At 40.4% G+C, this 25654-nt stretch overlaps 1 protein-coding gene and 1 pseudogene across 4 annotated transcripts in view; both read left to right on the top strand.

Moving 5' to 3' along the window:
• Window positions 1-3222: 3222 nt before the first annotated feature.
• Window positions 3223-25654, top strand: part of ANKRD46 (ankyrin repeat domain 46) — a 58711-nt gene continuing 36279 nt past the window's right edge. For 2 of the 4 annotated variants that reach the window (XM_032760133.2, XM_032760130.2), the window contains exon 1: window positions 3223-3287. The gene's annotated coding sequence lies outside the window, so the exon portion shown is untranslated. The other 2 variants (XM_058444142.1, XM_058444141.1) reach the window with 2 other exon arrangements.
• On the top strand, window positions 13979-16021 carry LOC116813474 (glyceraldehyde-3-phosphate dehydrogenase-like; annotated as a pseudogene).

Here is a 25654-nt window from a genome sequence, read left to right as displayed (position 1 = left end):
TTGGAACTCTCACAATCAAAACTCAGGACCAAATAGATTTTAGTAATGAGGAAGAAGAGGCAGACTTACCTGAAGAGTGTAAAGGTTAAGCTTCAGGGCTCTTGTGGTAGGCTGGATAACAGTTCCTCAAAGATGTCCACATCCTAATCCTAATCCCCAGAATCTATGAATATGTTGCTTTGCATGGTAAAAAGAGCTTTGCAAATGTGATTAAGTGAAAAATCTTGAGATAGGGAGATTAGTCTGGATTTTCCAAGCATGCCCAATATAATCACAAGGGTCCTTATAAGGAGACAGGAGAGTCACAGAGGAAATGCAAGGCCAGAAGCAGAAGTCAGAGGGGAGAAAAGATGCTACACTGCTAGCTTTGAGGATGGAAAAAGGAGCCATGAGTCAGGGGATGTAAGTGGCCTCTAGGAGCTGGAGAAGGCATGGCAACCAACTCTCCCGAGAATCTCCAGAAGGAAAGCACTTCCTGCACTTTGAGTTTAGCTCAGTGAAACTGATTTTGGACTTCTCACCTCTTGAACTGTAAGATAATTCTTGTTTTAAATTATTAAATTTAGGGTAATTTGTTACAATGACAATAGGAAACCAATATACAGCCCTCCCTTGTTCAGGCCCCTTCCAAGACCCTGGGAAGCAGTGTTGACATGGTTATACGTTTTTGTAAAGCTTGCAAAATTAAAATACTTTACCTACAATTGATTAAGATTTCTCTCTTTCCACTCAGACTTCCCGAGTATTCTTCTACTGGCTAACATTGGAGTGACTACAGGCATTTTTGGGATCCAGCTAAGCAGAAATGCAGTTGGGGGTACTTCGGTTTGCATTTAATGCGACATGTTCATGTGGTTCGTGGTCACTTCCATGCAGCATTAAGTTATGCTGGAGAGTAGGAATGGCTTCTATGAATGCTCCTGTATTAGTCTGTTCTCACACTGCTATGAAGAAATACCTAAGACTGAGTAATTTATAAGAAAAGAGGTGTAATTGACTCACAGTTGAATCACAATTCTGCATGGCTGGGGCAGCCTTAGGAAACTTACAATCATGGCAGAAGGCACTTCTTGACAGGGTGGTAGGAGACAGAATGAGTGCTGAGCAAAAGGAGAAGCCCCTTATAAAACTATCAGATCTCATGAGAACTCACTCACTCTCATGAGAACAGCATAGGGGAAATTGCCCCCCATGGTTCAATTATCTCCACCTGGTCCTGCCCTTGACATATGGGTATTATTATAATTCAAGATAAGATTTTGGGCAGGGACACAGCCAAACCATATCAGCTCCTAACAGCCACTGTGTCAAAGTGCCCAGGTGTGGTAACATGAAGGAGTCATAGAATATGTGCAGTATGCAGTTCACTTTAATCCCGTCAGAGAAAAAAGCTGTCTTCACCATCCCTACATTTTTTCATATCAATCAAAAGCAATAATTCATGAAGAGGAAGAGATAAATTTGAATAGAAGTAATGGAGAGGCTCTCAGATTGTTGGATGAATCAACTAATGAAGAGTAAATCTTATTAATACATTAGGAAAAGCTTTAATTTCCTTGCTAATTTGACATAGTTTATAGGCATCAGTGAAGATATTATAAAGTCAATACACAACCACAAGGAGGACATCAATAACAAACAGATTAATAAAATGTCATCAATTTAACAAGTAATATTGCTGATTAGTCATAGCACAATAAAATGTGAAATGCCCTAAGATCTTGTAACTTTTTTTTTTTGAGATGAAGTCTTGTTCTGTCACCCAGGCTGGAGTGCAGTGGTGAGATCTCGGCTCATTGTGACCTCTGCCTTTTGGGGTTCAAGGATTCTTGTGCCTCAGCCTCCTGAGTAGCTGGGATTACAGGTGTGCAACACCGTGCCTGGCTAATTTTTGTATTTTTAGTAGAGCCAAGGTTTCACCATGTTGGTCAGGCTGGTCTGGAACTCCTGACCTCAAGTGATCTGTCCACCCCAGCATTCCAAAGTGCTGGGATTACAGGTGTGAGCCACCGTGCACGGCCAGATCTTATAATTCTTACATGAAAGAAACGTAATAGTGATTTCCTCTAATATGACAATAGCCCTAAACCTTTACATGACATTTTCAAGAACAAATTATTAGACGGTGTAGATGGTCCTTGAATGAATGAACCATGAGATACCCTAGAGCAGGGGTGTCCAATCTTTTGGCTTCCCTGGGCCACATTGGAGGAAGAATTGTCTTGAGCCACACATAAAATACACTAACACCAGCAATTGTTGATGAGCTAAAAAAAAATTGCAAAAAAAAACCTCATAATGCTTAGAGAGTTTATAAATTTGTTTTGGGCTGCATTCTAAACTGTCTTGGCTGCATGCAGCCTGCAGGTGTGGGCCAGGGGTTGGACAAGTTTGCCATAGAGGGTGGCTTGGTTGGATGAGGGTGCTAGAATTCAGAGGACAGTCACTGTGCAGTGAGAGTTGTCTTGGCTGTAGGACTGGAGTTGGTAAACTGAAAAAAAGAAAAAACTAGTTTTGCATGAAAGAATGTTTCCAGGATATAAATGTCCCACCACAGTTTTAGTTACTCTTGGCTGTACATGTTGCAATAAGTCAAGGAACCCTACAAAGTAGGATGGAAGGATTCAAGCTGCGAATCGCTTGAACCCGGAAGGCGGAGCTGGAGTTTGCAGTGAGCCGAGGTTGAGCAACTGCACTCCAGCCTGGGCGACAGAGTGAGACTCTGTCTAAAAAAAAAAAAAAAAAAAAAGAAAAGATTCAAACTGCTTTTGAAAAAAATAAAAATGCAGGGTTATATCTTAGAAATAGCGCAGCCAATCATTAGTGGCTATTCCTAATATGTCAATTTGGGATCTATAGAAGACCTACCTAGTAGCCAGCAACTATATTAATTGATGCTTATAGCACCTAATGAAACTGCCCTTGCCTTTGAAGCCCCCATTTAGCTAAGGGGATGGGAGGATGGGATGTGAATTTAGAATAGGACGTTAAAAGTGCAAAATGCTCCCGGATTCAGATCGGATAAACCTCTTCTAGGCTGTCTTTCCCTTCTGAAGCCACAGTTTTGATGCTTTGCCTAATTCAGAGCAGGCTTTCCCGGAGTCTCTGACTCAGAGCAGCCCGAGCCACCGTGAGGACCGCCCACCTGCAGGGGGCGCGCCGGGGGCTGCAGCGCGAGACCGCTCTGGCCCAGCCGGGGCTCCGACTGCCCCTGTCTGGCCCCTCCCCTCCGCCCGTCACCGCCGCCGGGAAGCTGCTGCTGTCGGTGCAGCTCGTTCGAGTCGCAGGTACCTGGCTCGGGGCCTGTGGGCAGCGCCTGGGATAGAGCCACATGATACCTCCTGCACCGTCCCTGTAGCACTGGAGGTCCAGTAGGCCTGGCCGGGGCCCTGAGGGGCGAGGGTGCCAGGGCTTCCCGCACCTTCCGCGGCGACTGGAGGGAGCCGGGCCGAGGAAGCGACCGCGGGTCCGTGATGGCTTCTTCGCGGTCTGTGTGTTCACGAGGGCCGGGAAGAGGCCTGCGAGGGTTCTCGTTTGCGCTTGCGGGTTAGGGCTGTGGTCCGGGGAACCCCTGGGCAGCGCGGGCAGCCCTGGCTCGCGGTTAATCGGGGGATGAGCGCGGCAGCCCCGCCGCAGGTCCAGCTGCTCGGCCGGGGCGAGACGGTGCTTTCGCGGCGTGTGCTTGGAGGAGCGCACAGTTCAGGCGCCGGGACAAGCTGTTGGGGTGTGAGTGAGCTCTCCAGAATGGCACATGGCTCCGGGGTGCCCGTGTTAAAAGGCAGGATTTGCACACCTTCCACTTAGGGCTCGGGTAATCGCAAACTTCCTCCCTTAATTGGCTTGCAGTGCTAAAAAGCAGATCTTTCTCTCTGAGGTTTTCCCAACAGTACCTCAAGAAAAAAATATCTGTTTTTTATAACGTTCCACGATATTCGGAATTGGCTTCAGAACATAATAAGGTAAAAATATGCCATTGAATAGTAGCACTTCTCAATCTTTAAGAAATGACGGTGGTACCTAGGAGCCTCTTAAAGAGCTGTAATATGAGTGGTGTGGGGATTATTTTTATGTTCTAGTAATAGCTATTTTCAGTGCTTATTTTATGTCAGACACGGTGCCATTGCTTTAAATACCTGGTAGCTTTAATCCTTGAAGCAACCCTATCAGGTACCATTTCCATTATACGGATAAGGAAACTGAGGCACCGAGAGTCTGACTTGTGCAAGGTCAGAAAGCTAGCAAAGGCTGAGCGAGATTTGGTCTCATCTCCCTTACTTCAGTATCCCTGCGTCTGTTATCTAGCCAAACATGTAGTGCTCTCTAAGAGTTTTATCAATTAGATTTGTTGCCTGAACTGATTTCTCTCAGGCTTAGTTTTCATGGTTATATGCAGGAGTCCTATATGAACTCTTTTTCAGTTTAAAAGGAGTTTAGTAAGAAAGATGTTAGCTCATTAAGGACTATAGTGATAATAAAGTTAAACTTGGACCGGGGTTCTCACTGTGCCAGTACAATTTGATTTGAAATAGAGATGAATTTGTTTGGTTGTTAACATACTTTATTACATTTCTTCATTATTTATGTTTCCATACCATTTTTAGTGAGTTCACTTTGCCTTTGCAATATTATGGTAGCAGTACCAGAGGGAAATCAAAGATTTTTTGATGATAGTAAGTTAATATTTTACAGAATACAGGAAAGGCATTGGAGAGAGGATGTGAAGTGATAAGGAATTTTTGGCATGTTATATAAATTGTGTTACTTACTCTGGAAAACAAAGGATTCTCACAGTTCTTTATCAAAAGGGAAATTGTATTTCCCATTGTGGAAATAAGTTGGGCTTTATAGTCCCAAACTTCTTAGCCTTACCTATTATAGATTTAAGAATTTGCATATTCGGCATTCATATAGCATGCGTATGTTGAGTGCCTTCTATGGCCAGGCTCTGTTCTAAGCACTGGGGGATGTGAGAGTGAACAAACGGAATTTGTGAAAGTTAACGGATCTGGAGTCAGATGGCAACAGTTACTAAGAATAAAAATAAAGTAGCAAAGGGGGATAGGAAGCACCAAGGAAGGAACAGGTGCAGTTTTAAAATAAGGACTGGTGCCATGGAAAAGACTCAAGCAAAACTGAAGGTGTCGGGGACCGCCATGCAGCTGTCTAGGGAAAGAGCATACCAAGCAAGGGCAAAAGCCCAGAACCCTTCAGTCTTGTTAGAGGAACAGCAAGGGAGGAACAGCAAGGCGGCCAGTAGATTTGAGCACCCAGAGGGAAGGAGGGTGAGACAAGGTCAGAGAGCTAATGGGCCCGGGTAAGGACTTTTGCTTTTACTCCGAGTGAGAAGGGAGGTTGTTGGAGGGTTTTGAGCAGAGGAATGAGGGGATCTGTCTTAAGATTTTTAAAGGATCACTCTGGCTTCTGTGTTCAGAGTTGACTGTAAGGGCAAGGATGGAAGCAGGGAGACCTGTTAGGTTGATGCAGTAATTGAAGCCAGAGAGAATGGTGGCTTAGACCAGGTGGGTAGTAAGAGAGGGGTAAGGTAGTAAGAAGCCATCGTATTCTGAGTATTGCTGATAGGATTTGCTTATGGTTTGGATGTGCTTATGAGAGAAAGGGTGAAGCACGACCCTGTGGCCTTTGGCCTGAGCTATTGGAAGGCTTTAGTTACAGTGTACTGAGATGGAGAAGACTGAGTGTGAAGGTAGGTGGAGCCAGTTTTAGTTAGGTTTGAGATGCCTGTTCAAGTGGGGTTATAGAGACGGGAGTTGAAGAGAAAGGTCCAACTGGAAATAGAAATTTGGGAGTCACTAATGCAAGCTTGTGCAACCCAAATTTGTAAACGTTCTTAAAACATTATGAGATTGGTTGTATTTTTTTAAGCTCATCAGCTATCGTTATATGTGTGCCCCAAGACAGTTCTTCCACTGTGGCCCAGGAAAGCCAAAAGATTGGCTACCCCTGCACAGAAGGGTGGTATTTAAAGCCATGAGCCTATGAGCTCTAGTGTAAGGAAATGAGAATTGAGCCCTAGGGCTTTCCACATCCAGATATTGGAGAGATGAATAATTACAAAGGAGAGGCTTTTGAAGGTAGGAGGAAAAAGAGGCGAGTATGGAGTACTGAAGGCCAAGTAAAGAGTTTTTCAGGGAGAAAGTGGCCAACTGTGTCTCCTCCTGCTGATTGACAAGTCAAGTAAGATGAAGACTAGGAGATGACCATTGGATTTAGTAATAGGAAGGTCCTTGGTGACCTTGCAAGAGCACTTTCAGGAGAGTAGTGAGGAAGAAAACCTGATTGGTGTGGTTTCAAGAGACAACAGGAAGGGCATTGGAGACTGCAGTATGGGCAGCTCTTTGGAAGAGGTTAGCTGTAAATTTTTCATATGTCGGTTATTTGAAAGCACTGTAGCCGTTCCCATAGTAAATTTTTATTTCTAACTTAAGCTACTGATTAATACCTACTACACTTGGATTGTTTTATTAATGACTGGTGGAAATAAAATAGCTATCCTACTGCTGATCATAATAATAATGTATACTTAACTTTCTAAACCAATAAAGCTTGTCCTTTTTACATAGTACATTTCAGAGTCCATAAAAATCCTTGAGTGGGCTGGGCAAAGTGGCTCATGCCTGTAATCCCAACACTTTGGGAGGTCGAGACTAGAGGATCTCTTGAGCTGAGGAGTTCAAGACCAGCCTGGACAACATAGGGAGAGCTCATCTCTACAAAAAACTTTAAAATTGCTTGGGCGTGGTAGCACACACCTGTGGTCCCAGCTACTTGGAAGGCTGAGGTGGAAGCATCTCATGGGCCTGGGAGATTGAGGCTTCAGTGAGCCATGATTGAGCCACTGCATAGTTTCAAAAGGTAGTAAGTGTATAAAAAGAATGCAATTTTTATCTTAAGGCATGAGTTCAGGTTCTTGTTCTGCCCTCAGCAGGTTAATGTCCAAACCCAAATACAAAATAATCAAGGTATGCAGTAAAATACCAGATTTACACCATCTGACTGGATAAATGTGCCTTTTCCATAGCAAATACAGCCATCTGTTGCATTGTAGATGTAAAATGATTAAAATATTTCAAAGTTTAGGGTTATAGCTACTGATTTTTTAAATCCAATAATTTTATCTAAAAGATGACAGGTCCTTTATACATTGAAATCTTTTTTTTTTTTTTTTTTTTTTGAGCTAAGGAAAATATTAAGTTGGTGCCTTTTGTTTTGTTCTTGTTTTTTTCTCCAGGAATTTTTCATTGGTTGGCTCTCTTTTCTTGTTCTCTTTGCTGTCATCTCACACATTCTTTCTAACTTTTTTCTTTTGCATAGCTTCTTAAGTTAGGCCCTTCCATCACTGATTTCCTTACTGCTTACAATTTGGATTTTAAATTTCTATTGTGTTTTCATTTAACTTATAGTCTTTTTTTTTTTAAGTCCCAGTCTTCTTTAATACTGTTTTTTCCGCCACCCTGAGTTCTTAATTTTTTGTATGTCCTTGAGAGCACAGTATTTTTCTGGATTTTTTTCATTTTCTTATTGTAAATAATTCTCAGTGGTGTGCTTTTCTTCATGTAGATCTAGTACACCTCTTTGCTTCTGGTGTAGAATTTTTTCACTGACTCCATGTTGACTTTTTTTTTTTATCCTTTAAAAATGAAAGAACTTTTGAGACTATAATATTGAATTTGTCATACTAGTACCATTCTACTAAAGGTTTTTTCTAGATTTCCTATAAGGAAAATAATTAGAGAACTGGGTTTTGTCTAGGCATTCTATAAAAGACACTATTGTGATGTTTGTAAAAGATTTCTATTTAAAATAACTTTCAGTATTATTAGAATTTAAGTTTATGGTTATGTCTTTGTGATAAGGACTTTTTTTTTTTTTTTTTTTTGGAGATGGAGTCTCAGTCTATCACCCAGGCTGGAGTGCAGTGGCACAATCTTGGCTCACTGCATCAAATTATTCTCCTGCCTCAGCCTTCTGAGTAGCTGGGAACACAGGCACACACCACCACATCCGGCTAATTTTTGTATTTTTAGTGGAGATGGGGTTTCACCATGTTGGCCAGGCTGATCTCTAACTCCTGACCTCAGGTGATCCACCTCAGCCTCTCAAAGTGCTGGGATTACAGGCATGAGCCACTGCACCTGGCTAAGTACTTTTTTTTTCCTTGTGTTTTTTTGAGACAGGGTTTTGCTCTGTTGCTCAGGCTGGAGTGCAGTGGCACAATCATGGCTGAATGCACCCTCCACCTCCCGGGCTTGAGTGATCCTCCTGCCTCAGCCTCGAATATCTGGGACAACAGGCACGCACACACCACCATGCAAGGTTTATTTTTAAATTTTTTTGTAGAGATGGGGTTTCACACTATGTTGCCCAGGCTGGTCTGGAATCCTTAGGCTCAAGTGATCCTCTTGCTGTAGATTCCCAAAAGTGCTGAGACTACAGGTGTGAGTCACTGCACCCAGCCAAGTACTTTTAAAAATTAAACTGGTAAACAGACATTAGAATTACCAATGTAAACTTTATATCTAAAACCAAAATCAATTACAAAGGATCATTATTTTCCAAAGTAGATACTTTTTTTTTTTAGTGCTGTTCAGTTTTTCTGAAGCTTATCTTTGTTCACAAGGATTGTTAGCACTTCCACCAAATCAGTGTTTAGAAACCTTAAATAATTTAACGTCTGACTTGCCAGTACATTATTAGAGAAACAATTCCAAGACCAAAACATGTTGAATAAACAGGAGATATACACCAATTTGATTTTAAAATGGACAGCTTTCCTGTCTCAAGCTCTCTCTCTCATGTTGCCTTAAACACACATATGCCGAAGAAATCATATACAGATACTTGCATGCATTTAATAAACTATCCAATAAGTGGTACTTTTAATAAATTCTGAATACAATCAATTAAAAGATTTGTGCACATTATTATTTAGGTATGGTACCAAGTAAATCAGAAACAAATGCAAGAGCACAAATGGTTTATTTAGCTACCTTTCCATATTGGGTCTTTATGACATTAGATACTCTGCTGTATTTTATTTTTTAAAGTAAACATATTAAAACTAGCCAAATAACCTATATTTTCTTTTATTACATTATGATGCCTTTTTTTGGTTCGCCTAAGTTTTTTTGTTTTTTGTTTGTTGGTTTGTTTTTGAGATGGAGTTTTGCTCTGTCTCCCAGGCTGGAGTGCAGTGGTGCAACCTCAGCTCACCGTAGCTTCCGCCTCCTGGGTTGAAGCGATTCTCCTGTCTCAGCCTCCCAAATAGCTGCGACTACAGGTACATGCCATCACACCCAGCTAATTTTTGTATTTTTAGTGGAGACGGGGTTTCACTATATTGGCCAGGCTGGTCTCAAACTCCTGACCTCAAGTGATCTGCTGCGGCTTCCCAAAGTGCTAGGATTACAGGCATGAGCCACCGTGCCCGGCCTGCGTATGTTTAAAAAAACAAAAATGTTCTGAGTATGACTTTGTTGAAACAGTTTATATAGGCATTTTAACTTTGGTGGCAGTTTTAGTCCTACTATCAGTCATCTTTTTTCCAGTAGCCCAGCATTGCTGCTGCTTTAATTTAAATCTGCCCTTCTGCCCTCTCCTCAGTTTTTTGGCTGTATTTTGCCCATTGGCTGTTAATGCTGATTTTTTTTAAACACAACAAAAACTGTGGATTGCTTATAAAAGAGTTTTCTCACAATAGGCTTATTTTTATTTCACTTGTTTATTCAGAATATCCTTTCAACTTGTTCTTCAGGTTATCTCCTTTGTCAGTTCTAGAATTTACCAAGCTGTCAGTCAGTGTTCAATCTCCCATGCTGAACATGAGATTTCTTAGGCCTTAATTCAGGTCCTTCTCAAAGAGAGTTAAATATCAGTATACTTCACCCTTCCTTTGACCTTTGTCTTTTGCTGAAACATGTACCACAAACAATATTTTTTTCCTTTTTAGGAAGCAATGACAGAAGCATATAAGAGTGGAAATCAAATAGTAATGACCACTTCAGATTCTGTGTCATTTAGATATTTTGTTCTAAGTAACAGAAAACCTAATTTAAACTGTCTTAAAAAGATCCTTTATTTATAACCCGTAATATGAAAAGCCCAAGGCTTGGCCCTGTTTATCTGTTCTGCCTCACTATACTTGCTATCTATGAAATATAAAGATGACAAAAGCAAATTTAGATATCTCATTTATACACCATATTTTTAGAAAAATAAAGTGACTGTATTTCTCTGGCATTCCAAGCAAAGAGTTTTATTGGACTGGTCACTTGCTCACCTTTAAATAAACCACAATAGCTAGGGAATGTGATATGTTACATGGCCTTAGATAATAAAGACTGACCCCTCCAAAGCATATGAACAGTGAAGAGTAATGGAGTTGGCTACCAATGGAACAGGTAGGAATGGAGTCTAGGTAGGCAGTGGACATCTGAGGAAATTAAAAACACATAGTTGATTTTGAGTCAAAATAATATATTAAATTCATGTTTGGGCACCTGGCAATAACTGATGTAAAAAAAAAAAAAAAAGCCCCAAAGTATAGTCAGAATAATAAATAGGTTAACCATCTCTATGGAGTACAAGCACAAAGTAATGAGTGAGGCTGTAGCTGTTTTGGAATTGGCCAAAATAGAAATCATCGAATATCTGATCTCAGACCAAAAGAAATTAAATTAGGATTTGATAACAGAAAGATAGCCGGAAAATCACTGAATACTTAGACATTAAATAACACATTTCTTTTTTTTTTTTTTGAGATGGAGTCTCGCTGTGTTGCCCAGGCTAGAGTGCAGTGGTGTGATCTTGGCTCACTGCAAGCTCTGCCTCCCGGGTTCACACCATTCTCCTGCCTCAGCCTCCCAAGTAGCTGGGACCACAGGCGCCTGCCACCACGCCCGGCTAATTTTTTTTGCATTTTTAGTAGAGACGGAGTTTCACCTTGTTAGCCAGGATGGTCTCAATCTCCTGACCTCGTGATCCGCCCACCTCGGCCTCCCAAAGTGCTGGGATTACAGGCATGAGCCACCGTGCCCAGCCTAAATAACACATTTCTAAATAACATAAGTCAAAGAAAAAATCTCTAGAGAAATTAATAAATATTTTGAACTAAATGAAAGTGAAAACATAGCCTGACATTTGTGGGATACAGCAAAAGCAGTGCTGAGAGGAAAATATATAGCATTGAATGCATGTATTAGAAGAAGAAAGATCCAAAATCAGCCATCTAAAGCTTACATGTTACAAAACTAGAAAAAGAAGAGCAAATTAAACCCAAAGTAAGCAGAAGAAAAGAAATAAGAATTAGAGTATAAATTAATAAAATTGAAAATGAGAAATCAATAGAGAAAATCAGTGAAACCAAAAGTTTGTTCTCTGAAAATATCAGTAAAATTAATAAGCCTCTAGCCACAGTAAGAAAAGAGAGGACATATATTACTAATATCAGAAATGAGAGAGGACATCACTAGAGATCCCATGGACATTGAAAGGATAATAAAGGAATACTATGAACAACTCTCTGCCCACAACTTTGATAACCTAGATGAAATTCACCAATTATTTAAAAAGCACAAGCTACCAAAATTCACACAAAAAGAAAGAAACCGTCGGAATAGACCTATATTCATTGGAGAAATTTAATAAAAAATCCATAACCTTCTAAAACAGGATCAGGCCCAGATGGGTTCACTGGTGAATTCTACCAGACATTTAAGGAAGAAGCTATACCAATTCCCTACAACCTCTTTCAGAGGATAGAAGCAGAGGCAATACTTCTTAACTCATTCTGTGAGGCCGACTTTCCCCTAATACCAAAAGCAAAGACATTACAGGAAAATAAAACTATAGACCAATATTTCGGATGAACAAAGATGCAAAAATCCTCAACAAAATATTAGCAAATCAGATCTAACAATGTACAAAAATACTTACACATCCTCACCAAGTGGAATTTGTCCCAGATATGCCAGGCTGCTTCAACATTTGAAAATCAGTTAATGTAATTCATCACATTCATTAGGCTAAAGAAGAAAAATCACAAGATCCTATAAGTAGACGTAAGAAAAGCATTCAATAAAATCTAAAACCTGTTTATTGTTATGAAAAAACTCTCAGTAAACTACAAATAAAGGAGAACTTCCTCAACTCAATAAAAAAAGGATCTTCAAAAACCCTACAGCTAGCATACCTAATGGTGAGAAACTTGGAGGTTTCTCACTGAGAAGAGGAACAAAGCAAGGATGTTCCCTTTCACCACTGCTTTTCAATGTCATATTGGAAGTCCTAGCTAATGCAGTAAGATAAGAAAATAAAAGTTATACAGGCTGGGCACAGTGGCTCACGCCTGTAATCCCAGCTACTCGGGAGGCTGAGGCAGGAGAATCGCTTGAGCCCAGGAAGCAGAGGTTGCAGTGAGCCAAGGTCGCATCACTAAACTCCAGCTGGGGTGTCAGCATGAGACTCCATCTCAAAACACAAAATAAATAAAAGTTATACAGATTAGGAATAAAGAAATAAAACTACCTTTATTTGCAGATGACATGATCTTCTATATAGAAAATTTGAATAAACTGACAAAAACCCTCCTGGAACTAATAAACAATTATAGCAAAAATGCAGGATACAAAGGTAATATGCAAAAATTAATTGCTTTCCTATATAACAGCAATGAACAAGTGGAATTTGTAATTAAAAACAATACCATTGACATTAGCACCCTCCAAAAGAAATTAACAAATATACATAAAACTGTAGGAGGAAAACTACAAAACTGATTAAAGAAATCAAAGAAGAACTAAACTAATGGAGAGATGTTGCAGGCTTGTGGATAGGAAGACTCAATGTTGTCAAGATACCACTTTTTCCCAACCTAATCTATAGATTCAATGGAATCCCAGTCAAAATCCCAGCAAGTTGTTTTGTGGATATTGACAAACTAATTATAAAGGTTATGTGGAAAGGCAAAAGACCCAGAATAACCAACATGAAATTGAAAGAGAACAAAATTGGAAGACTGACACTACCCAACTTCAAGACTTACTGTAAAGCTATGGTAATGAAACCAAATAGAAAGCCTAGAAATAGACCTACATAAATATATTCAGCTGATCTTTGACAAAAAAGCAAAGGATACAATGGAGAAAAATAGTTTTTCAATAAATGATGCTGTAACAACTGGACATTTACATGCAAAAAAAAATTTAATCTAGGCACAGAACTTATACCCTTCATAAAAATTTACTGAAAGTGGATCACAGACTTAAATGTAAAACACAGAACTATAAAACTCCCAGAAGATAACATAGGAGAAAATCCAGATGACCTTGCGTTTGGTGATGACTTTTTAGATAAGACACTGAAGGCATGATTTCTTTCACGATTAGGGTTCACTCAGTGTTACATTTTCTGTGTGTTTGGACAAATTTATAATGACATGTATCCATGTTATAGTATCATACAGATTAGGTTCACTGCCCTAAAAATCGTCTGTGCCCTGCCTGTTCTTTTCTCCCTCCTTTCTAACCCCAAACCATGGATATTTTTACTGTCTCTTTAATTTTGTCTTTCCCAGAGTGTCATTTAATTGAAATCGTACAGTATGAAAGAATTGATAGTTGGACTTCATTAAAATTAAAATTCTCTGCTCTGCAAAGACATCATTAAGGGAATAAAAATAAAAGGCACAGACTGGGATAAATGTTTTCTTTACTTTTTTTTTTTTTTTTTGAGACAGAGTCTCACTCTGTCACCCAGGCTGGAGTGCAGTGGCGCAATCTTGGCTCACTGCAACCTCCACCTCCCAGGTTCAAGCTATTCTCCTGCCTCAGCCTCCTGAGTACCTGGGACTACAGGTGCGCACCACCACACCTGGCTAATTTTTGTATTTTTAGTAGAGACGGGGTTTCACCGTGTTGGCCAAGCTGGTCTCGAACTCCTGACCTCAGGTGATCTGCTGACCTCGGCCTCCCAAAGTGCTGGGATTACAGGTGTGAGCCACTGCACCCAGCCCAACATGTTTTCAAAAGACATATATGATAAAGGCTGTTATCCAAAATACACAAAGAACTCTTAAAACTCAACAAAAAGAGAGGTGGGTATGGGCACTGGCTGGGGTCGCTCAGTGCTCACCATCCTCTTCTCAAAGCCATGTCTCTAAGACATCATGGTGAAGGTGAAGGCCAGAGTAAATAGATTTGGCCATATTGGGCACCTGGTCACCAGAGCTGCTTTTGACTCTAGTAAAGTGGATATTGTTGCTATCAATGACCCTTCATTGACCTCAACTACATGGTCTACATGTTCCAGTATTTCTACCCATGGCAAATTCCACCACACCGTCAAGGTTGAGAATAGGAAGCTTGTCATCATTGGAAATCCCATCACCATCTTCCAGGAGCAAGATCCCACCAAAATCAAATGGGGTGATGCTGAAGCTGAGTATGCCATGGAGTCCACTGGCATCTTCACGACCATGGAGAAGGCTGGAGCTCACTTAATGGGGGGAGCCAAAAGGGTCATCATCTCTACCCCCTCTGCTGATGCCCCCGTATTCATAATGGGCATGATCCATGAGAAGTATGAAAGCAGCCTCAAGATCATCAGCAATGCCTCCTGTACCTCCAACTGCTTGATCCCCCTTGCCAAGTACATCCATGACAACTTTGGCATTGTGGAAGGACTTGTGACCACAATCCATGCTGTCACTGCTACCCAGAAGACTGTGGATGGCCTCTGTGGGAAACTGGCATGATGTCTATGGGGCTCTCCAGAACATCATCCCTGCATCTACTGGTGTTGCCAAGGCTGTGGGCAAGGCCATCCCCGAGCTGAACCGGAAGTTCACTGGCATGGCCTTCCGTGTCCCTTCTGCAGACGTGTTGGTTGTGGACCTGACCTGCCATCTGGAGAAACCTGCCAAATATGATGACATCAAAAAGGTGGGAAGCAGGTGTCGGAGGGCCCCTCAAGGGCATCTTGGGCTACACTGAACACCAGGTTGTTTCCTCTGACTTTAACAGTGACACTCACTCTTCCACTTTTGATGCTGGGGCTGGCATTGCCCTCAGTGACCACTTTGTGAAGCTCATTTCCTTGTATAACAGTGAATTTGGCTACAGCAACAGGGTGGTGGCCCATATGGCCTCCAAGGAGTAAGACTGCTCAACAACCAGCCCCAGTGAGAGCACAAGAGGAAGAAAGAGACCTTCAGCTTCTGGGCAGTCCCTGCCATGCTCAGTCCCCCACCACACTGGGAATCTCACCTCCTCTCATAATTTCCATGCAGACCCCACAAAGAGCTCTACCTGGTCGTGTACCATCAATAAAGTCCCCTGTACTAAAAAAAAAAAAAAAAAAACGAAAATGAACAACCTGATTTTAAAAATGAGCCAAAAATCTTAATGGACACCTCATCACAGAGGATATACAGATGGCAAATAAACATATGAAAAAAATGCTCCATGTCATATATCATCAGGGAAATGCAAATTAAAACAATGAGATCTCACTACACACTTACTAAAATGGCTAAAATCTAGAATGCTGATAACACCAAATGCTGGTGACAATGTGGATTAACAGGAACTCTTATTCATTGCTAGTGGGAATGCCAAATGCTACAGCCACTTTGGGAGACAATTTGGTGGTTTCTTAAAAAAACTAAACATACTCTTACCATCCAGCAATCATGCTCCTTGGTATTTACCCAAAAGAGTGAAAAACTGTCCACACAAAAACCTGCATGTGGATGTTCATGTCAGCCTTATTCATAATTGCCAGAACATGGAAGCAACCAAGATGTCCTTCAGTAGGTGAACAGATAAACTGTAATACATACAGAGAATGGCATATTATGCAGTCCTAAAGAGAAGCTATGAAACCATGAAAAGATACAGAAAACAACACATGTTAACGAGGGAAAGAAGTCAATCTGAAATAGCTACATACTGTATGATTTCAGTTATATGACATTCTGGAAAAGGCAAAATTATAGAGACAATAAAAATATCAGGGGTTGGGTAGAGGGAGGGATGAATAGGCAGAGCCCAGAAAATTTTTAGGGCAGTGAACTTAATCTGCATGATGCTATAATGATGAATACATGTCATTGTAAATTTGTCTAAACCCATAGAATATATAACACCCAGAGTGAACCCTAATGCAAACTATGGACTCTGGGTGATAATGATGTGTTAGTGTAGGGTCATCAGTTATAACAGATGTACCCTCTGGTGGTGTTAGGGTGGGGGAATATGGGAAATCTGTTCAGTCTTGCTGTGAACCTAAAACTGGTCTGAAAAATAAAGACTGTTTTAAAAAAGATAAAGTAATAAAAAATATGCTCACAGCTCAGCTGTGATACTAGTAATGCAATTTTTTTTTTGCAAAATTGTGCTTTTGAAGAAATCAGAATTTTATTCTCAATTTTTTAGTGATTATTTAAATTTTCCCCATTTTTATATGGTTTCTTTTAAAATGTTTCACTTTTTTTTCCTAATTTCTATTAGAATGGCAATGTATGCTTAACACTTGTATTTTTATAAATTTATGGGTTTTTAATGTTCTGAAATGTTATTTTTTACTCTAAATGTGTTGAACATTTAACTTGTTAAAACATTCCAGGCTGGGCACAGTGGCTCACACCTGTAGTCCTAGCACTTTGGGAGGCTAAGGCAGGAGGATCACTTGAGCCCAGGAGTTTGAGGCCGGCTTGGGCAACATAGTGAGACCCTATCTGTTTAAAAAAAATTCTGAATTAAAAAAAAAAAACCAGCATTAATGCTAGTGTTCCATATTATATGAAATAAGTGTGAAATACCTAAACTACTTTTTTTTTTCATTTCTGGGTAAATCTTTAAATTTTTCTTTAATTAAAAAAATTTCTTATTTCTAAAAATTTTTGTGTATACATAATAGGTGTATATCATATTGAATTTCTATCTAATACGTACCTGCTTATGGAAGGAGTCAACAAATGTTTATTATTTCTAAATATTCCTATTTCTCGGACATTAAAAGATGTTCAAGAAGTAGTCATATGAACATGATTTCTTTTTAAATGTAATATCAGTTTTATTGGTACCGCATTTTTTCCACACATTTTTAGTTTAGTTATATTTTTCGGCCATCTTCACTGAATGCCTTCATTTTCATTGTCATTACTTAAGCATTTATACTGACTTCCAGACTCCACTGAAAGACTTGTTTGAATGCATACTTTACGTTTGGACCATACATTCACTTAACAGAAAAGATACAGGTTGAGCACTTAGTGTGTAATAGGTAATGCGAAATACTGTGGATAGTGTGGAACAAGACAAACTCATGCCCTCAAAGTTTACTTTCAAACTGGGGAGATGTACAATACATGATTAAGCACATAAATAAGAAAATTATAGATTGTAATAAGAACACGAACAAAGTAAGCAGGGTGATGTGAGAAGTAACATGGGGAGAAGTAAGTGACATTTGAGCTGAGACCTGAGTGATCCTCCATCCAGGGGAAGTACATTCCAGCAGGAAGAAAAGTAAGTGCACCTCTGAGGCAGGAAGGAGGCAAGTTGGGGGTAGAGTGTAGAAAACAAGAAGGGGGAATGGTTAAAGATGAATTCGGAGAGGTAGACAGGAACAAAATTATCAGGGCTTTGTAGCCTGATAATTAACCTTTATTAAGGAATTTGGCTGTTGTTTAAATACATTGGGCTGCCATTGACATATTTCAAGTAAGGGAATGAAAGGAAATGGTTTGTGTTTTTGGAAATTTTTTTTTTTTCTGTATTGAGAACGGATTGTAGAGAGGCAAAAGTGGAAATGGAGATTAGCTAAGGTAGAAGGTCATGCTTGGGCCATAGGAGCTACTAAAAATACTTTTAGCTTGGAAGTGATGTTCACAAAGCATGGGATGAAAAAATGTACATGATAGATTAATGCGATTGACGGGGGTGTAGAGGGTGACAGAAGAGAGAATGAGACTGAGAGACCAGTTAGGAAGACATTGGAAAACTTCATGTATAAAATTGTTTGTTAGGGCACAAATTAAGAGTGAAGCCAGTGTCAATAAAATGGAAAAAGAATTTGCAGGACAATGAAAGACAGAACTGACAGGGCTTTGTGTCTAATTCACTGTCAAGAGAAAAGAAAGCATCAAGGATTTGAAACCAGGGTTTCTAGGGAGGTATTGTTACCATTGGCAGAGAATTTTGGAGCAGAGTCTGCAGTATATGTATGGAGTGCTGGTTTTGTTTTATTTTATTCTATTTTTTGAGACAAGGTCTTACTCTGTTGCCCAGGCTGGAGTGCTGTGGCATGATCACAGCTCACTGCGGCCTCAAGCTTCCAGGCTCAAGCCATTTGAATTAGTCTACACTGCTCTAAAGAATTTATAAACAAAAGAAGTTCCATTGACTCACAGTTCCTCATGGCTGGGGAGGCCTCAGGAAACTTAGAATCCCCATGGAAGGTGAAAGGTAAGCAAGGCACATCTTACATGACAACAGGAGAGAGAGAAAATGCAGGGGAAACTGCCACTTTTAAAACCATCAGATGTCCTCCAGCCTGGGTGACGGCGAGACTCTGTCTCAAAAAAAAAAAAAAAAAAAAATCAGATCTCATGAGAACTCCCTCAGTATCATGGAAACAGCATGGGGGACACTGCCCGCATGATCCAATCACCTCCCACCGGGTCCCTCCGTTGACATGTGGGGATTACAACTTGAGATTTGGGTGGGGACATAGAGCCAAAACATATAGTTCTGCTCCTGGCCCCTCCCAAATCTCATGTCCTTTTCGCATTTCAAAACCAATCATGCCTTCCCAACAGTCCTCCAAAGTCTTAACTCATTCCAGTATTAACCTAAAGTCCAAGTCCAAAGTCTCATCTGAGACAAGGCAAGTCTCTTCCACCTATGAGTCTGTAAAATCAAAAGCAAGTTAGTTGCTTCCAAGGTACAATGAGGGCACAGGCATTGGGTAAATGCTCCCATTCCGAATGGGAGAAATTGGCCAAAACAAAGGGGCCTCAGGCCCCATGCAAGTCTGAAACCCAGCCAGGCAGTCATTAAATCTTAAACTCCCAAATCTCCTTTAACTCCATGTCTCACATCCAGGGTACACTGATGCAAGGGGTGTGCTCCCACGGCCTTGAGCAGCTTTGTCCCTGTGGCTCTGCAGGGTACAGCCCCTGTGGCTGCTTTCATGGGCTGGCGTTGAATGCTTGTGGCTTTTCCAGATGCATGGTGCAAGCTGTCAGTGGATCTACTTTTCTGGGGTCTGGAGGACAGTGGCCCTCTTCTCGTAGCTCCACGAGGCAGGGCCCCAGTGGGGACTCTGTGGGGGGGCTCCAACCCTACATTTCCCTTCCACACTGCCCCAGCAGAGGTTCTTCATAAGGGCTCTGTCCCTGCAGCAGACTTCTGTCTGGACATCCAGGCATTTCCATATGTCCTCTGAAATCTAGGCAGATGTTCCCAAAGCTCAACTCTTGTCTTCTGCACACCTACAGGCCCAGCACCACATGGAAGCTGCCAAGGTTTGGGCCCCGCACCCTCTGAAGCAATGGTCTGAGCTGTAGTCTGGCCCCTTTTAGCCATGGCTGGAGCTGGAGTGGCTGGGACACTGGACACCATATCCCGAGGCTGCAGAGAGCAGCAGGGGCCTGATCCCAGCCCACAAAGCCATTTTTCCCTCCTAGACCTTCTGGCCTGTGATGGGAGGGGCTGCCATGAAGATCTCTGACATGCCTTGGGGAAATTTTTCCCATTTTCTTGGCTACTAACATTCTGTTCCTTGTTACTTAGGCAAATTTCTGCAGCATGCTTGAGTTTCTCCCAGAAAATGGGGTTTTCTTTTCTACCAGTCAGGCTGCAAATTTCCAAACTTTTATGCTCTGCTTCCATTTTAAACATAAGTTCCAATTGTAGATTATCTCTTCATGAACACATTTGTACACTTTCAGAAAAATCAAGGCCACATCTTTAATGCTTTGTTGCTTAGAAATTGCTGCTGCCAGATACCCTAAATCATCTCTCTCAAGTTCAAAGTTACACAGATCTCTAGGGCAGGGGCAAAATGCCACCAGTCTTTTTGCTAAAGCATAGCATGAGTGACCTTTACTCCAGTTCCCAGTAAGTTCCTCATCTCTTTCTGAGACCACCTCAGCCTTGATTTCATTGTCCATATCACTATCAGCATTTTGGTCAAAACCATTCAGCAAGTCTCTAGGAAGTTCCAGGCTTTCCCATATCTTCTGAGCCCCCAAAACTGTTCCAACCTTTGCCTGTTACCCAGTTCCAAAGTCACTTCCATTTTTTCAGGTTATTTTTATAGCAGTGCCCCACTCCTGGTACTAATTCTCTGTATTAGTCTGTTTTCACACTGCCTATAAAGATACTGCTTGAGGCTGGGTAATTTATAAACAAAAGGTTTAATTGACACACAGTTCCACATGGCTGGAACTGTGTGTCAATTCAAGAAACTTAGAATCATGGTGGAAGGTTATGGGGAAGCAAGGAACGTCTTACATGGTGGCAAGAGAGAGTGTGTGGGGGAAACTACCAATTTTAAAACCATCTGATCTTGTGAGCCCTCCCTCACTATCATGAGAACAGCATGGGGGAAACCACCCCCATGCTCCATTCACCTCCCACCAGGTCCCTCCCTTGACATGTGGGGACTACAATTTAAGATGAGATTTGAGTGAGGACACAAAGCCAAATTATATCACCATCCTCCCACCTCAGCCTCCCGAGTAGCTGGGACTACAGGTGTGCGTCACCACACCCAACTTATATATATATATATATATACACACACACACATATATATATTATATATGTATATAATATATATTATGTATATTATATATGTATATAATATATATTATGTATATTATATATATACATAATATATATTATATACATATATAATATATATTTTTTATTTTAGAGACAAGGTCTCACTATGTTGCCCAGGCTTGTCTTGAATGCCTGGGCTCAAGCAGTTCTCCCACCTCTGCCTCCAAAAGTGCTGGGATTACAGGCATGAGTCAGCACACCCAGCCTCTGGAGTGCTGGTTTTAGATATGATATTAAGGCCATGGCAACATATCCATTTGGGACTGTTGATCTGCCCTATGTACATACTCATGTGCCAGTGTACAATGCTGTTATTATCTCCTTGGGCTTCTCTGCTTGTTCACTCTGTGAAGAGCACCAAACTCTATGAGTTACTCCCATTGTTGCCCCGACCCCGTTCAAGGCAGAATTCCTTTTACTTGTTGTTACCAAGATGTGGAAATCCTTTTACCCTTAATTCAAAGTGAACTTATTTTGAGGGGAACTTTTACTAAGAAACTAAGAAAAAATACATAGCATCTTATATTTGTGTATTTCATTATAGTTTTCAAAGTTCTGTACAAAAATATTGTGAAGTAAGAAAGACAGATATTATCCCAGTTTTGCAAATGAGGAAACTGGGACTCTTAGAGTTGGACTACTCAAGATAGTACCTTAGAAAATGGCAGAGTTAGGACCTAAGATACAAACCTTTTGATTGGTGTCTAGTACTTAGTGCTTATCCTGAAAAATAATTCTTGATAAATTCACAGATCATGAATCTCTTGATTCAAGTCTGGAACTGCCTTCGCTATTTATCACTTAAGATCACTTGATTGTTTTTCCTTGCTTCAGCCTTGTCTAGAGTGAGAGGCAAGTTGTACTTTGGGGTTAGCAGAATCCTGACACTGAGATTTGATCCAATGCTCAATTCTTTCTAGATGTTGATTATAGTCTTTTCTCCAATTGCTAGGCCTCTCCCCAACTTTATACTTATGTTCGTTGTCCTTGCTTCTTTATGTCCTGGTCCCATGGATGGGTAAGGTATTTTCTTTCCTGGTGAAAGTGGAAGTGATCTGCTTTGAGCCTTAGAAGGAACCAGAAGCTGGCTGAAGAGAGTTAGGGATGGTTGTACGGGCAGATTTCTTCCTGCTTGGGGTAGCCAAAAGGAGGGTGAGGGAGAGATTGAGAGACATAAATGAGAAATATTTCCTAAAGTGTAACAGAATATAAAAGGTAGTTGTGGGTCAAGATCTGGGCGGTGGAGTTAAGTTCTAAGTGTGCAAAGTCCACCTAAGTGATGGAAGTGATGTGGAGATAAAGGTCTTTGACATTAAGAACTCTTGGGTTAATCTTTAAATGATTTCAGTTACACTCCTGAAACCATCCAATAAAATATAATTAAAAAGAAAAACTTAGGCCAGAGAGACATGGTATGAAAGGACACAATTTGAATAAAAATATTTAGATGTATTTGGAATAGATTTATTTTGGTAGTATCATTGAAGAAGACATGCAAAAATATTAGTGGTAAATTTAATAGCTACCATAAACCTGGAAGTTTGCCTTTTATTTGTTTTTGTGTGTCTTTTCTTATACTTCTCTACAGTTTAAGATATAACATTTCATATTATAGTTAATTTCCCCAAATCCAAAGCTTGTCAATCCTGAGAGTGTAATTTGTTTTATTTATTTAAAAACAAGAAACTCTCCTATTGTTTGAAGACTGTGAAGCCATTATCTTCTGATAGCATTTTAAAGAACAATTTTTAAATCATAATTATCTTTGCTTAACACTCTAGTTCTCTTGAGTACAAGGACAAAAGTTTAGCAGTTGTTCAAACTTTTAAAAATGAGCTCTTAACAGTTTTATATTGTGTCCTGCTCCTATCTACAAGTCATTTAGAAAATTGTTTTTTGAGATAAAGAAATTTACCATATTATTCCCAGTTTCCTTATTATTTGTTGTAGAACAAATGGCAAAATATTAAATGGTTTTGAGATTGAGAATAAGAATTAGAAGGAAAATAAGGTTTGTATTAACAGTTGCTAACACTAGGAATTGGTTTTAATTGACAATGTCTGAACAAACAAAGCCTGTTTATTAAAGACATTTCCTGGAAAGCAGCAAATCTGGAAGAGCTATGTAGCTATTAAAACTTAAGATCCATAGTCTTTAACCATTCTTTCCCATGTTAGTCACAATGAGCAGGTCTCTGGTCTCTGGGCAGTTTGCGAAAATAGGTCCATGGGAAACTGATAGAGGAACTTATCATCCTCTATTCCCATTTCTGAAAGATTCTCCAGAATGCCCTGAGTACACACATGTAAACTGAGCTAACTCACAGATTCACCATTTTAATAGGAGAGGCTGTGTGCAGGGGCCAGGGCTCACTCAGAAAGAGAATTGCTATAATTCATTGTCTTCTGCTTGAAATTATTACTCTGCTGAAGGAGTTATCAGGACTAGTGATTGAGCTCTGCTTTAGAATATCGGTGTCTTCCACTTCTTGCCCCACCCCTTCCTAATTGGCAGCATGAGGAAAGCACTAGCCAAAATTACAACTTCTGCCTATAATCCTTTATTTATTTCTATCCTCATAAACTAGGCTAGAAAACCTGGAGGCAGGGAATCTCTGTTTATCTTTTGTGAACCTGGAGCCATTTCTAAGCATGTACTTCCTACTTTCTTTTCAAAAAAGACTCCTTCCCAAAATAGATTACCCCCAGTCCAGAGCAGAGACAGCAGGAAAAGAGCCACAGATTCCCTTTAAAGCTACAGACACTCCTCAACTCCCTTAGATATAAGACTATTTATTCCCTTTCTACCAAAGATCTCTGCATTAAATCAACATTTCCAGTGGAGAGAGAAGAAATACATCTAATACCACACATATGAGTCATTCTACCATTTCTCAGTCATTTCATGTCTGTTCTACAAACATGCCATTTTAAAAATACAGTTTGACTAAGTCATCTCCTTAGTCCGCTGTCCAGTTGTCTTTTGTTGTATATCCTTATTTACGAGGGCCCCTGGAGGTTGGAGTGAGTGAGGTGGGATGTGAGTGTAATAAGGATACGTAAGGAATTCTGAATTTTAAGGGTTTACCTAGGCCATAAATGTACATATGGTAAATGTAGACTACAGTGATTTGCATAGCTTCACACACAGCAGACCACACCTTAAAGAAGTCCACTAGATTCTCCAGGTTTTATAGTGTAGGGAGGAGGGCCCTTGTCCACCCACTGTCATTATGTATGTTTTGCATGAAGGATGCAGTACATGCTTGCACCCATCTAGCACATAATCTAGAGCATGGAAAGGGACAAATTACAATAGAATTGTGAAAAATAAACTATTACGTTGAAGATGATGTACAGTCATGCATTGCTTAATGACAGGCACACGCATTCTGAGAAATGCATCATTAGATTATTTCATTGTTTGTGTAGAGTGTACTTACTACCCAAACCTAGATAGAAGAGCCTACTGCACACCCAGGCCATATGGTATGGCCTGTTGTTCCTAGGCTACAACCCTCTACAACATGTTACTGTACTGAATACTGTAGGCAGTTTTAACACTGTGGTAAATATTTGTGTATCTAAACATAGAAAAGTTATAGTAAGAATATTGTATTCTAATCTTATGGGACCACCTTCATATATGCAGTCCATCGCTGACCAAAATGTCATTATGCAGTGCACGACTGCATTTTATATTTCGACAATGAATCATGAATAGGACTAGAACCTGTGGGGATGAGAGTAGCGTGTAAAGTAGCAAAGTTACAGCCTTTCTGTTCTTAGTGTCCTTATTTGTAAAATAATGATATCGAGTTAAATGATGTTGGATGGCCTTCCGCCTCTAAGAATTTTATGGAAATACAGTCATGTATAGCATGGGCATGTAGTAGGCTATGTCCTGTAGACTTGTGTAGGAACCTGAGGACACTCTGTGCTGTTCACATAACAGTGAAAGCACCTGACGATGCAGTTCTTTTTTTTTTTTTTTTTTTTTTTTTTTTGAGACGGAGTCTTGCTCTGTCGCCCAGGCTGGAGTGCAGTGGCGCAATCTCGGCTCACTGCAAGCTCCGCCTCCCGGGTTCACGCCATTCTCCTGCCTCAGCCTCTCCGAGTAGCTGGGACTACAGGCGCCCGCCACCACGCCCGGCTAATTTTTTGTATTTTTAGTAGAGACGGGGTTTCACCGTGGTCTCGATCTTTTGACCTCGTGATCCGCCCGCCTCGGCCTCCCAAAGTGCTGGGATTACAAGCGTGAGCCACCGCGCCCGGCCTGCAGTTCTCAGAACATATCCCCATCATTAAGCAACACATGACTATTACAGTTAAGCTTCTTTAAGGATACAATCTCATACCTTCAAACTTATTTAGTGTGAAGTCTGGTTTAAATTTTGTAGACTATTTAGAAAATAAGGAATATTTTGCAAAACCCACAATTCTTATATTTTGAAACAACACAATAAATGAATGAGTTAGAATGCCATTTAAGTAGCACTTTATGTAAAGTTTGGTAAGGTGGGTTTAATGAGGTTTAGGTTTCTGAATAGGCCTGGAATCATATTTTTGCTATTAATTTTCTTGATAAAGTTTTTTTAAAAGGAAAATTGAACTTCATCCCAACTTTGGATTTTCACAAATTCACAGTTGGTGAGAATTATGGTAAATAACTTGAAATGGAACAGAGAAACTTCAGAGGTACAGACTTGCTTATGCCGTACTAGATGCTGAAGTTGAACTTGAAGCCTACGCAGGCCACAAGGTGGCACCCTTAGGCCATATAA

Source organism: Hylobates moloch, unplaced genomic scaffold (genome assembly GCF_009828535.3).
Source record: "Hylobates moloch isolate HMO894 unplaced genomic scaffold, HMol_V3 SCAFFOLD_9, whole genome shotgun sequence".
In the NCBI taxonomy this organism is placed as follows: domain Eukaryota; kingdom Metazoa; phylum Chordata; class Mammalia; order Primates; family Hylobatidae; genus Hylobates; species Hylobates moloch.
The sequence above is the reverse complement of the archived record's forward strand: the minus strand, read 5'-3'. Positions and strand labels throughout refer to the sequence as shown.